The 13,885-nt window shown below is 44.3% G+C and overlaps 1 pseudogene; it reads right to left on the bottom strand.

Moving 5' to 3' along the window:
- Window positions 1–1,295: 1,295 nt before the first annotated feature.
- LOC142365676 (molybdopterin synthase catalytic subunit-like) lies at window positions 1,296–5,191 on the bottom strand (annotated as a pseudogene).
- Window positions 5,192–13,885: the final 8,694 nt, after the last annotated feature.

Here is a 13,885-nt window from a genome sequence, read left to right as displayed (position 1 = left end):
TGCCAAATTAATGCGACAAGGGGGACGATCACTTCCCTACTCCTTCTGGCCAGGAGTATATGTGTGTCTATATAACTCAAAGACAGGAAAAGTGGTGGTGACTAATTGGATAATGTGGGACCTGCGCATGACGCAGATGGTATAGAATAAGGGGTGGATAATGTCCTGGGTTCAGCTGGGATAGGGTTAATTTTCACAAGAATCTTGGATTGGATGCAGCCAGGACCACTGACCCAAAGTAGTGAAAGAAACGGGATATTCTATAACATGTGACATCATGCTCAGGACTTAAGTGGGGGAGCTTGCCAGAAGAGGGTAATTGTTTCTTGGGAGCGCACTGGGCATCAGGCAGTGAGAAAATGGCACTGTGTATTTCTTGCTTTATATATTCTTTTTATCAGTATTATTGTTGTTATTGTTCTCTTCCTTTTCTGTTCTGTTAAACCGTCTTTATCCTGACCCGAAAGTTTTGCCTTTTTCTTCCTATTCTCCCCATCCCACCAGGGGTGAGGAGTGAGAGAGCGGCTGCTTGGTTCTTTGTTGCCGTCTGGGGCTAAACCACAACATCGTGTCTAGACATCATTAAGTAGCTACAGGTTTGCATGTTATTGCTAATCGAAGTTTGTTGCTGGTAGAGTATTAGATCTATTTTTGAATCAAGCTCTGTCCACATTTTTTTTAATTTAGTGGACTTGTAATATCAGCTGCACAGTAAAAATGTTTCTGAGAGACACAGCTACTGGAAAGTAACCACTAATAAAAAGGTAATAACTCTGGGGTATAGTTTATATTTTCTTCTCTGTACCAAAATGTTTAATCTACTTCAAATAGCTTTCATGTTACAAGAATGTCAAAATAGCATAAACCTTGCAACCTAATTCTGCATTTATATAAAATTAAATTCAGGATTTTGAGATTTAAAAAAAAAATCCAGTTGTACTGTTGTGACTTCCCATACAGACAGTGAACACAGACTACCAATATAAAGGCATTAAAGCAATATATATCACAGAGGACTAACTAAATACGTTGCAACCAAAAATTTTAGAGAAGATGATTGTTTTAAAAACTGACTCCATATTTAAAAGTACAAAGAGATGATTTCAAAGGAGAGTCAAGAACATTTTAAAAACCTACTTATTACTCATTAATTTCATTCAGTCCTAATTAAATTCTTCAGATTGAAATGTCTATTACAACTGCTTAAAATCATATAGATTCTCTGTAAAAACAACTCAAAGCTGAACGGCTATGCTCATTAGGAACAGTAACACTTTATTTTAAAAAGAGCAGAGTTATTTTTCTGAATTTGCCCAAAAGCATTCCTTGTTTTCTTTCCAGGAATATTCGTCCTCATAAATATCCTGGAAATATAAACAAAAGGGAAATACTGTGGGACTCTGCTACATAGTCACAAGCCAGGCCAAACAACTCAACAGCCATCCTTCTGCTATTTACTGATCACAACAGGACTACACAACACTTAGCTGCAAAATACAAAAGTGGACAGCATCCTTAGAACATATTGACTGGGCAAATCCTGAACCTTGGGCTGAACCCCATTAAATTTAGAAGGGCCCATCTATGCTGAAGTCACTTCAGGAAAGAGATCTAGAAGAAATGATGTAAAAGCTATAGAGTACACAGCACTCATGTCTGAAACACTGCCCTATTCACATGTTGCTATGTTAACCTGCTGTACCATCATATTTAGGAATGACAGTATTTAAGTGTATATAAAATGTCGATATTAAAAAAATAAAAATTACAACAATACTGAAAATACAGTAAGTATATCTTCAGGACAGACTGGACTACCCAGCAGCAGTCCAGTCCTAAGCAGTAAATTCAGCAGGGCTCTGAGCCCCTGATTATTCTTTCTGAGACCACAGAACTCCAGTCTCCTGAAAGAGGTATCAGAAAAGTGGAGAAATGCAGAGAACATCACTGTTACCACATGCCAAGTTTTGCCTGGGAGAGAAGGCAGATGTAATGCTCATTACTTGCATGCAACACTTGTTACGCAATGAGACTCTTTCCAGACCTAGGCTGGTCTCGCCACACATTGTTGTGTGCCCATATTAGCTTTGGGACCTCTGCACATCCTTTCATCGTGTGCTGTTGCTTGATGCTTTGTGCTTTCTCAAGGCCACAGGGATGAGGGGAAAACAGAAAGACAAGAAATGCCACTTTTACTTGCAAACTGCAATGCTGTCCAAAGCAGAGTTGACTCAAGGCTCTTCCAAAAGCCTGTGCAAAACTGAACTTTTGCCACCTAAAAGAGGAGAGCTCAGGGCTCCTTCACTTTGACCCCAGGATGGAATTAAGACGAAAAGGAGCTGGATGCTACAGGCAAGGGAGGGCCTCCCAGGTGCCCTTCCTGCCACAGGTGGGCCTGGCTGCATTAGAGGAAACTCACTGGTGCGAGACATCGGCATCCTGTCAGGAGCAACTGCTGCTCATAATGCTTCAGCTCCTTCCCTTAAGGGCAGCAGCAGCTTCCAACCCAGTCATCTAAGACTCTGGCACAGGCCTAGAACCAAATTTGTCCCAAACATACCTTTTTCCATATTGGGACAGACGCTTTTAAGGTGTTGATGTAGTACATTACAGCTTCAAGGGATTCTGCTCTGTATGGAGAGGAGACTACAATAATTACACTTGCTTCATTTATTGGAACCACACTAGGGAGAGAAGAGGAACAACAGCAGCTTTCGCTAATGCTTAACATCAAGAGCACCCAAAAGTTGTGGCCATGTCTCATTCATGACTCGTTTATACTGAGCAAGTGTCAAGTCACGTCCAAAAGATTATACACTTTTTAAAAGAAAGAAAACCACAACCAAAATCAGTATCAGATGTGAGAATTCCATGCTTTACAATAAATAAATAAATCCACCAGACATAGGCTTTTTTTGTCTATTCTTTTTTTTTTAAATAAAGTCTATGGAATTAAGAGGAGAAAATTGCTAACTTGCAATAATGCATAGGAAACTCACTGGAAGCTGGCTTAATAATGAACAATAACAAGACAGGAACCACCAGTTCTTACCTGAAAACCTGAGAAGTCATCTCAGTTTGCACAAGAATTTGTGAAAGAAGAAATTAAGTCCCTCGAACTATGCAGAATTTGCAATGAAACTTAAATTTTGACAAATTCTCATTTCAAATTATGAAGTTTTTCCTGTTTGGTTTGTTGTTTTTTCCAAACTTAGTTAATAGAAGTAGCACAAGGTTTTGTTTTACTCCTCGCAAGGGTAGTATTCCCAAAAGCTGCCTCTCAACTCTCCCTCTACAGTAAGACTCCTCTAGCAAACAGCTCAGGGGAATAATCTAAGCTTAAATGCTTTGAGCTGCCCTTGAGAGAATTTCTCTCTCTGTTGACTATAGAGGAAATTTAAGGAAATTACCCCTCAGAGGCTAATATTACCCTTTGTGATCACCTCCTAAGTTCCTTCTGCTGAGAGAAAAGGAAACGAGCATTTGCAACACACTCTGCAAATCCTGCTAGTTTCAGCGAGAAATCTAATGAACAGTGAAGGGTTGAGAGTATGTCAGACACTAGTATTCCATGTTTTAAACCCACCAGAATATGCTTATCCAAGACTCAAGGAACAATAGGAGGTTCTCCTACAAGCATGGCTAGCAATTACCATGCCTCTCCCCCTCCCCATAGTCTAAGCTTTCAGATTTCCTATGGCATAATTTGACTTAAATCTGGCAATAAGAAAACAACATTCTGTGGCACCTCAATGGCAGAAAGAAGAAAAAAAAAAGTGGTGCCAACTTCATGTCTTCAAAAAAAAGCAAAAAACCAACAGCATCCCCTTCCCAGCAATGAGATTTTAATCCCTGCTCCACACTTTCAAACCATCACACCAGAATCAAGGTTCCTGCAGTCTAAATATGGATTCCAGCAAACACTACCAAAACACATTTTGAAAAAGACTGTTTCTGAAACTTAGCTGTGCAGTGAGAACTTGATCCTGCAGCCAGCTTTACTGCATTACAGTTTCTATAGACTCCTGCACATCCTGCAACTGTGCAAGCACAACCATGCACCAGACGAGGATTGATATTCCACTTGCAGAAGTATGTGGTCTAGCAATACATAACCAAATCTATGGTGTACTGCAATATATTTGACTGATGGCCATTTCTAACATCTCTGAAGATTTTATTTCAGTCTCTGCCACTGAAGTATACACTTCATACTCTAAGTGAATCACTTTTTTCCCTTCATAATTGTTTCTCATAGTACCTAAACACAAATAAGTTATCAACCAAAATCACCAATAAATACTGAGTAAAACCCAGGATCTCCCACTACAGCCAAGGTCAGCACTGTGCAAACATAAATGACCTCCCCTAATCATGGCTGTGTAAAGAGATTCTTTGAACAAGAGAAATCTATAATACACAAGGAAGAATTTAGTCTACAGATTACACAAGTCTGCAATCTGTAATGCCCAAGGCTGGGACATCTTCTGTGGTAACTGCTAAGGTGCTATTATTGCATTTGTGCATGTAATGTTTAAGTGCTCAGTATTTAGGAGCCCAGTGGCACTAAGGTTTGAGCACAAAGGGGTTTCAAGATCTGTACCATGTACACTAAGCAACAGGAAAGAGCAATCAGCCTTAACCTTCACCAGCCCATGGGTAAAATAGCACTTTTCTTTCAATCAAGATCTGAGTTGCAGCACCTTTCATACAGGTGTGGACCTGTGGTTTGCATAGCCACAACATCCCACTTCCCACCTTGAATAAACTGTGTCCGAGGGCATGGGAGAATAGCTTCCAAGCAGTCCTGTACTCCAGAGCTGCTGTTCTGTTCAGCCCTAGGATAGCCACACCAGCAGGGAAGCTTCTCACCACTTTTTCCCAATGCGACTGTTTAAGAGCTGCCATGGTCTTGTTCTAAATAATTTGGAATGTATTTTCTAAACATCCTGGGTTCAGTCCAGGAATTTATTTATTTGAGAAGCGTGAGTTTGGGGTGTGGACAATCTAGGTTCCATTTATTAGACTATTAACACACCCAGAGATCAAGCTCAGAATCATTAAACTCAACAACGAACAGACACACTGCCCCTCAGTGTGGTGAAATGATCAGCTCTCACACTTCATCTACAGAAAGCTTTTCAGACTTGAGCTGGATAAAATCTTTTGGCACATCTTCACTTATGTCCATAGCTCACTAGAAAGGCTGAAACCAGACTCTGTTTGGTTTAGCGATACTAGCATTTACTAGCTGCCTTTTATTCAGTGCTGATGCCCCAGTTTATTCAGAAAACATGCACCATCTACTTACCCCAAGAGACCAGTCTCCGTGGCAAATTCACTTCTCAGCAGACTTGCTGAGAGAATATTAATTGCAAATATCAAGTGATGACCTGTTTTTTAATGCATATGGGTTCCTTCCTGGTAGCGAAGTCTGGTCCAGTAGGATGAAACTAGAACTAGTGCGAGGCTCCAGTTTAATAGTACAATCAACCAGCATGGATCACTGTGCTAGTAAATTTGTGATAAAATTGTCAGCCCTCCTCCCTATTTTATCCTGAAATCAAACACAGTTTAAAATAGAGATTTCTGATAAACAAAGATTAGGGTTATAATCCTAAAGTTTAATATGCTCTTTAGGACATTCAGGTCCTCATACTATTGGTCTGTTTCAGTGACACAGGAGACACATCTAATTTCTCTGAGTAGAAACCAGTCATCAGTTCATCTAAGAATGAGGAGGAAAAGAAGTATTTTGAGCAGCAGCAATGGAACAAACTGCAGTAAATACATGCACTGGCACTTGAAAGCATGTAAAGAAATAAAGCTATTCTAAGGACACCTGTTCCTTTGACAGCAACAAAAAAAACATCTGGTTTTGTTTTTTTTTTTTTAAGCAATGGTCAATTCTTTTTCTGTATCATCTTTTCTATTGAAAAGTGGCAGGAGGGTTTTCATTATTATCTTATTTAGGCAAGCTGGATATCTACTGACAGCCAGAAACAACTACTAAAGAATATCAAGACCTAAAATTCAAATTCTAAACAATGCCTGACTTCTCTGACAATTTTCTTCCATTTACTACATATGCATTAATCATTTACTGGTGCACCAGCTTATATTTTTGGTCAGCACAATGGCTGTCTCCAGCATGAAACACAAGTTATGCTCTATCAAAACGATACTGGGGGTGGAAGGAAAGAATTGCAGTCACATCTCTGAACCTAAACAAACAAAAAAAAGATTATAGGGAGATTATACAGAATCCATGAGATATTTTAGCACAGGATGACACTCCATAGGAAACTAAGCAAGAAGTGATACCTACCTGTTATAGTTTAGCCTGGATAACTGCCAGGTGCCCACCAAAGACATTCTATCCCTCCCCCACCTCAGCTGGAAAGGGGAGAGAAAATATGATGAAAGGCTCGTGGGTCGAGATAAGGACAGGGAGAGATCACTCGCCAACTACTGTCACAGACAAAACAGATTGAACATGGGGAGGGGAAAAAAAGAGTTTAATTTATCACCAATAAAATCAGAGTAGGATAATGAGAAATAAAAACTTAAAAGGCCTTCCCCCCCACCCCTCCCTTCTTCCCGGGCTTGACTTTGCTCCCAATTTTCTACCTCCTCCCCCCGAGAGACGCAGTGAGATAGGGAAATGGGGGTTGCCATCAGTTCATCACACATTGTCTCTGCCACTCCTTCCTCCTCAGGGGGAGGACTCCTCACACTCTTCCCCTGCTCCAGCATGAGGTCCCTCCAACGGGAGGCAGTTCTCCACAAACTTCTCCATTGTGAGTCCTTCCCATAGGATGCAGTTCTTCACAAACTGCCCCAGCATGGGTCCCTCCCACGGGGTGCAGTCCTTCAGGAACAGGTTGTTCCAGCGTGAGTCCCCCATGGGGTCACAAGCCCTGCCAGTAAACCTACTCCAGCATGGGCTCCTCTCTCTCCACGGGTCCACAGGTCCTGCCACGAGCCTGCTGCAGCATGGGCTCCCCACAGGGTCACAGCCTCCTTCAGGCATACATCTGCTCCAGCGCGGGGTCTTCCATGGGCTGCAGGTGGAGATCTGATCCACCACAGACCACCATGGGCTGCAGGGGGACAGCCTGCTTCACAATGGTCTTCATCACGGGCTGCAGAGGAAAAATGTCTGCTCCGGCACCTGGAGCACCTCTTCTCCCTCCTTCTTCACTGACCTTGGTGTCTGCAGGGTTATTTCTCTCACATAGTCTCACTCCTCTCTCTCGACTACTGTTCCACATCACTTTTTTCCCCTTCTTAAATATGTTATCACAGAGGCGCTACCACTGTCATTGATTGGCTTGGCCTTGGTCAGCAGCAGGTCCATCTTAGAGCCGGCTGGCATTGGCTCTATCAGACATGGAGGAAGCTTCTCACATCTTCTCACAGAAGCCACCCTTAAAGCCCCCCCACTACCAAAATCTTGCCATGCAAACCCACAAAACTACCTAACAGAGCTTGGACAGATTCAGTCTCCACGAATTGGTGGGATGATGGCAACCTTGTTTCCAGGCTGCAGGACCAGGAGCTGATCTCCAAGAAACACATACTCCTGACAAACAGCAAATATCACTTGATCCCCGATGACAATAAGCCTGAGGGGGATTGGCAGGAGCACAAATAGGTTTCTAAGTAGAGTGTTTGCATTTAATCATGACATTTCATTAAACCATGAACTGGCGCACAGTCTAGGGCAGCTGAGGTAAATACCACTGAGACTTACGCAACTCTGCTTCCAACAGTGGCAAACAGAGCGGGCAAACAGGGCATGGAATGTCAGACAGGGCATGCCACAGCAGTTTGTGTGGCAGTTTGCAAAGGAAGGGTGTGCAAGAAGGGCAAAGTCTCTTGCCCATCTCAATAGGCAATTTCAGCAAGTTCAGTTAGTGAGAGGGAGCCTAGCCATGGTGTCCACGCAGCAGAAGGCTGCATCCTCTGTACTTGCCAGAAAGGAGGTATCAACGCAGACTGAGTTCCCAGGAAAAGGCGCAGCCATCCAGGTGTCCAGCTGCAGGGAGTGCCACCAGCTTGCACAGGAAACGGATGGCAGTAGGGGTAACATCTGTGTAAGGTGTGATCAGGTGGACTATCTGCTCAGCCTGGTGGCAGAGCTAAGAGAGGAAGTAGATAGGCTAAAGGAGCATCAGGGAGTCTGAGTGAGAGATAGACTGGTGGAACTATGCTCCTACCTCCCTGAAACCTGAACAGGGACAGCCACCAGAAAAAGGCCGTGGTCAAAGGGATCCAGTATCCTCCTCCCATCAGGATGTAGGCAGGGTCTTAAAGGCAAGCAGCAAGTGGAAACAAGTCCACAATCGGGGCAGGAAGCAAAATCTCTCCTTGCCCACCACGCCTCCCAGGTGCCTCTGCACAATAGGTATGAGGCTCTAGCTGTGGAAGACCAGTCAGAGGACGATGTGGGTGTCGATCCATCTGCACCAGAGGAGTTGCCAAGACCAGAAAGACCCACCCCCCATATTACGACCACCTCCACAAGGAAGAAAAGACAGATCATAGTTGTAGGACACTCCTTTCTGAGGAGAACAGATAGGAAAGTCTTCTGCCTCCCAAGAGCCTGGGTGAGAGATATCACTAGGAAACTTCCTAACCTGGTACGGCCTTCAGACTACTACCTGTTACTGCTCTTCCACGTGGGTGGGGAAGAAGTTGCAGTATGTAGCCCAAGGGTGATTAAAAGAGACTTCAGGGCCTTGGGAAAGCTAGTGAGGGAATCTGGGGCACAGGTCATTTTTTCTTCCTTCCTTGCGGTTGTGGGCGGCAATGTTGCAAGGAACAGGGGGACCCAATCTATTAATACATGGCTCTGTGACTGGTGTCACGGACACAACTTTGGCTTTTTTGACAATGGGATGGCCTACATGTCACCAGGCTTGCTGGCGCCAAATGGGAGCCACCATTCTCAAAGGGGAAAGAGGGTCTTTGCTCAGGAGCTTGCGGGCCTCATTGGCAGGGCTTTAAACTAGATGTGAAGGGGGAGGGGGAGCATAGCAGGTTTGCCTGTGAGAAGCTGTGGGTTGATACATAATGGTTAGAGGGACAGGGTGTTTGTATGGGCCCTCAACCTGTTGCCCAGAGGAATGCTGGGGACACTGCAGCACATCCAAAGTCTTGCAGAGATGAGCTGGGAGCTCCTGAGGTAGTAGGAGCCAACAAGGAAGCTTCTGTGAAACACCCCAAGGGACACAAGGAGTGTTCCTCTATGAAGGTGACATGGCCAACAGCCCAGATGAAATGCCTTTACACGAACGCACACAGCATGAGCAACAAACAGAAGGAACTGGAAGCCACCGTGCTGCTAGAAAGCTATGACCTGATTGCCCTTACTGAAACTTGGTGGGAAGAATCCCATGACTGGAGTGCAGCTATCAATGGCTACAGGCTGTTCAGGAGGGACAGGCGAGGAAGGAGGGGCAGGCCAAAAGCATACGGGTAAGAATCAGAGACAGAGGCAACAAAGGGAACCTTGTTGATGGTGTCTACTACAGGCCACCTGATCAAAGGGAGCCTACTGACAAAGCCTTCTTCCTCCAGCTCCAGGAGGCATTGCGCTCACAGTCTCTCGTCCTGCTGGGGGACTTCAACCTCCCCGACATCTGCTGGAAAAGTAGCATGGTGAGCTGTAGGCAATCCAGGAGATTCCTAGAGTGCATTGAGGATAACTTCTTAATCCAGGTAATAGAGAGCCCTACCCGAGGGGATGCAATACTGGAGCTGATGCTCACCAACACAAGGGAGCTCATCAGTGATCTCAAGACTGGAGGCAGCCTGGGCTGTAGTGATCATGCATTGGTGGAGTTCACAGTCCTGAGGGATAAGGTTCAGGCAAAGAGTAAAGTCAGGACACTGAATTTTAGGAAAGCCAACTTCCAGTTCTTCAAGGAGTTAGTCAGTAGGACCCCTGGGAAACAGTCCTCAGGGACAAGGGAGCAGAACAGAGCTGGCAGATCTTTAAGGATTCATCTAGAGCTTAATTTGGCAAGGGATGTAAAGAATAACAAGAAGGGCTTTGACAAGTATTTCAACCAGAAAAGGCAGGTTAAAGAAAGCGTACCCCCCTGATGAAAAAAATGGTGACCTCGTATCAGCAGACGAGGAGAAGGCTGAGGTACTCAAGAAATTTTTTGCCTCAGACTTCACTGGCAACCTCTCTCCTCGCCCCTCCCAAGTTTATTGACTGCAAGATGGGGACCAGGGGGGTAAAGCCCCTCCCACTGTAAGGGAAGGCCAGGTTCAGGACCACCTGAGGAACCTGAACATACATAAGTCTATGGGACCTGATCAGATGCATCCCAGAGTCCTGAGGGAATTTGCTGATGTCATTGCCAAGCCACTCTCCATAATATCTGAAAGGTCATGGCAGTCAGGCAAAGTCCCTGGTGACTGGAAGAAGGGAAAGATTGTGCCCATTTTAAAAAAGGGTAGGAAGGAGGACCCTGGGAACTCTCGACCTGTCAGCCTCACCTCTGTGCCTGGGAAGATCATGGAACAGGTCCTCCTAGAAGCTATGCTAAGGCACATGGAGGACAGGGAGGTGATTTGAGACAGCCAGCATGGCTTCATCAAGGGCAAGTCCTGCCTGACCGACCTAGTGACTTTCTATGATGGCGTGACTACATCAGTGGTCAAAGGAAGAGCTATGGATGTGATCTGCCTGGACTTCTGTAAAGCCTTTGATACAGTCCCCCACAACATCCTTCTCTCTAAAATGGAGAAATATGGATTTGATGGGTGGACTGTTAGGTGGATAAGGAATTGACTGGATGGTCGCATTCAGAGGGCAGTGGTCAACGGCTCGATGTCTGGATGGAGATCAGTGACAAGTGGAGTCCCTCAGGGGTCCATATTGGGACTGGTGCTGTTTAATATTTTCGTCAATGACATAGTGGGATCGAGTGCACCCTCAGCAAGTTTGCTGATGACACCAAGCTGAGTGGTGCAGATGACAGACCAGAAGGATGGAGACAAACTGGAGAGGTGGGCCCATGTGAAACTCATGAGGTTCAACAAGGCCAAGTGCAAGGTCCTGCACCTGAGTTGGGTCAACCCCCTGGTATCAATACAGGCTGGGGGATGAAAGGACTGAGAGCAGCCCTGCCAAGAAGGACTTGGGGGTACTGGTGGATGAGAAGCTGGACATGAGCCAACAATGTGCACTCGCATCCCAGAAGGCCAACCGTATCCTGGGCTGCATCAAGAGAAGGATGGCCAGGAGGTTGAGGGAGGTGATTCTGCTCCTCTACTCTGCTCTGGTGAGACCCCATCTGGAGTAAGTCCAGCTCTGCAGCCCCCAGTACAAGAAGGACATGGAACTGTTGGAGTGGGTCCAGAGGAGGGCCAAAAAAATGATCAGAGGGCTGGAGCACCTCTCCTATAAGGACAGGCTGAGAGAGTTTGGGCTGTTCAGCCTGGAGAAGAGAAGGCTTCAGGGAGACCTTATTGCGACCTTTCAGTATTTAAAGGGGGCCTATAGGAAAGATGGGGACAGTCTTTTTAGCAGGGCCTGTTGTGATAGGACAAGGAGTAATGGTATAAAATGAAAAGAGGGTAGATTTAGACTGGATAAATGGAAGAAACTTTTTACAATGAGGGTGGTGAGGCACTGGAACAGGTTGCCCAGAGAGGTGGCAGATGCTCCATCCCTAGAAACATTCAAGGCCATGTTGGACAGGGCTCTGAGCGACCTGGTCTAGTTGAAGATGTCTCTGCTCGTTGCAGGGGGGTTGGACTAGATGACTGTCCTGATCCAATGTCATGGAGGTTTCGATACGATCCCAAGGATGAGATTAAGACGTAAACAGAGTCAGATGCCGTGCAACCTTGCAAACTTTATTTTGGTGAACTGGGAACCGGAGGTTGGGTGGGGAGGCAGCGGGGGGGAGGAAAGGAGGAGAAAAAGAAAGAAAGAAAGAAAGAAAGAAAGAAAGAAAGAAAGAAAGAAAGAAAGAAAGAAAGAAAGAAAGAAAGAAAGAAAGAAAGAAAGAAAGAAAGAAAGAAAGAAAGAAAGAAAGAAAGAAAGAAAGAAAGAAAAGAAAGAAAGAAAGAAAGAAAGAAAGAAAGAAAGAAAGAAAGAAAGAAAGAAAGAAAGAAAGACAGTCCCAGGAGGCGAGGAAAGGAGTGCAGGGGAGATCGGTTACCACCACCACGGATCCAGCGATGTCCAGCAATGTCCAGTCAGCTCAGTCTCTATGCAGGCACTGAGGTTCCAGTGAGGACAAGTTCTGGGAGAAAAGCGGCGAGAACGAAAAAAAAAAGCGCCCTCAGGGGAGCACGTGCTGTCCTTTTATAGGGGTGTTTGCCCATGCGCAGAGCAGAGTTCGTGCCAGGCATGCTACCCGCTGAGGCAGCCCTTAGCGCACTAGTCTGTGCACAAGTGCAGTATGGTAGTTTCCTGCAGGTTGTTGTGGCGGTTTCTTCAGAGGTCAAGAAGAGGTAATGGTACAATGCCAATGTCGAGACAAAGCCAGTTTGTAGCAGTCTTCTACAATGACCTTTACAGGTCCCTTCCAACTCAAACTATTCTATGATTATATGTTTTTCTGGAAATGTGTGAAACAGTTTAGTGAAAAGCATACAACACTTCCAATAAGAATACCGATTCATTTTTATATGTTGACTGTACGATGATGAACATCTGCAGACTGTCAGCAAGGCTCCTATGTAGATGACAAGGAGGTAGGTATGGGAACATGTCATGTTGCAAGCTGCAGCCAACCCCCTGGATAGGGTCAATGCAGATCAACCCCTACTGTCTAAGTGCCTGCAATAGGATTCATCTGTGAAGAACATCTTGTGCCACTGTCTCTTTGGACTACTTATGAAAGTGTATGCACTTTTGACCCTATTACTCAAAATCGCTAAACTTTAGGTGTAGAGTTAATCAGGATGTTTAAATACAAGCCCAGCATTCTACAGCATCAACTATATAACCTTTACATCTAAAGTGTAAAGAAAAGATTGAAGGCAAAAAAGCTGGAATACTTTCACTGATATTGAAAGAATTAACCATGTGATATAACCAGAATCTAAAACTAATCTAGATTGCCATTTTCAGGATATCCTATCATGATTGTGCTGTGTGCGCTTCCAGAAGTATGTAAAGATACTGATTTGAAACACTAAAAACTTCAGCAAAACTTTTGAAGCTGAGCAAAGCAGCTACAATGATTTTAAAGATCTGATAAGTAGAGTAGCTGCAATGTGTAATCAATCTCAACTCAAATTCTGAACTGGTGGGTAAAGAGGTTGGTTTTATTTTCGTCAGCCACTCACAGATTAGATTTAACTCCTGTGGAATTCCATTGGCTTCAGCAAACCCATATTGTGAAATGTTTCTTACCTTGTGCAATGTTTCTAACTAATGACTCACCTAAGACAATTCCTGAGTGTTTTTCAAAGGATGGATCAGTTTTCAGCCCTGTGTTGCATGACTTAGTTAAAGGCAGGATTTGTGTCTAGAAGGCACAGGAATAGAGTAGGATGTGTGACTCTGATAATCAATTAACTGTGTTTAGAACCAATAAAAAAAGGTTAAAAGTTCTTAAGAAACCAAAGCAGGAATTAAAATGAGGTGTAATATGAATGTCCAAAAACAAAAACTCTCCCTAAACAGTTCTTAATTCTGGAGGTCTTTTTTCCCAGGAACACCAGCCTCAGAAACAGAGCTGTGACTACTATGCTTCTTGGTTTGCAAGAATGACTTTTCTTCAGATTGCTCTATTTTGTTGTTTGGCTTGTTTTGTGGATTTTTGGGAGAGTACAGATACCTACGTAAAATGAAATGAGAGGAGAGATGTTCCTACAGCTCTGGAGAAGGTATGTTAGCTCTGTAGAG

The sequence above is a fragment of the Opisthocomus hoazin genome, chromosome W (assembly GCF_030867145.1).
Source record: "Opisthocomus hoazin isolate bOpiHoa1 chromosome W, bOpiHoa1.hap1, whole genome shotgun sequence".
NCBI classification, from domain to species: Eukaryota; Metazoa; Chordata; class Aves; order Opisthocomiformes; family Opisthocomidae; genus Opisthocomus; species Opisthocomus hoazin.
This window is presented reverse-complemented; position numbering and strand designations above follow the sequence as displayed.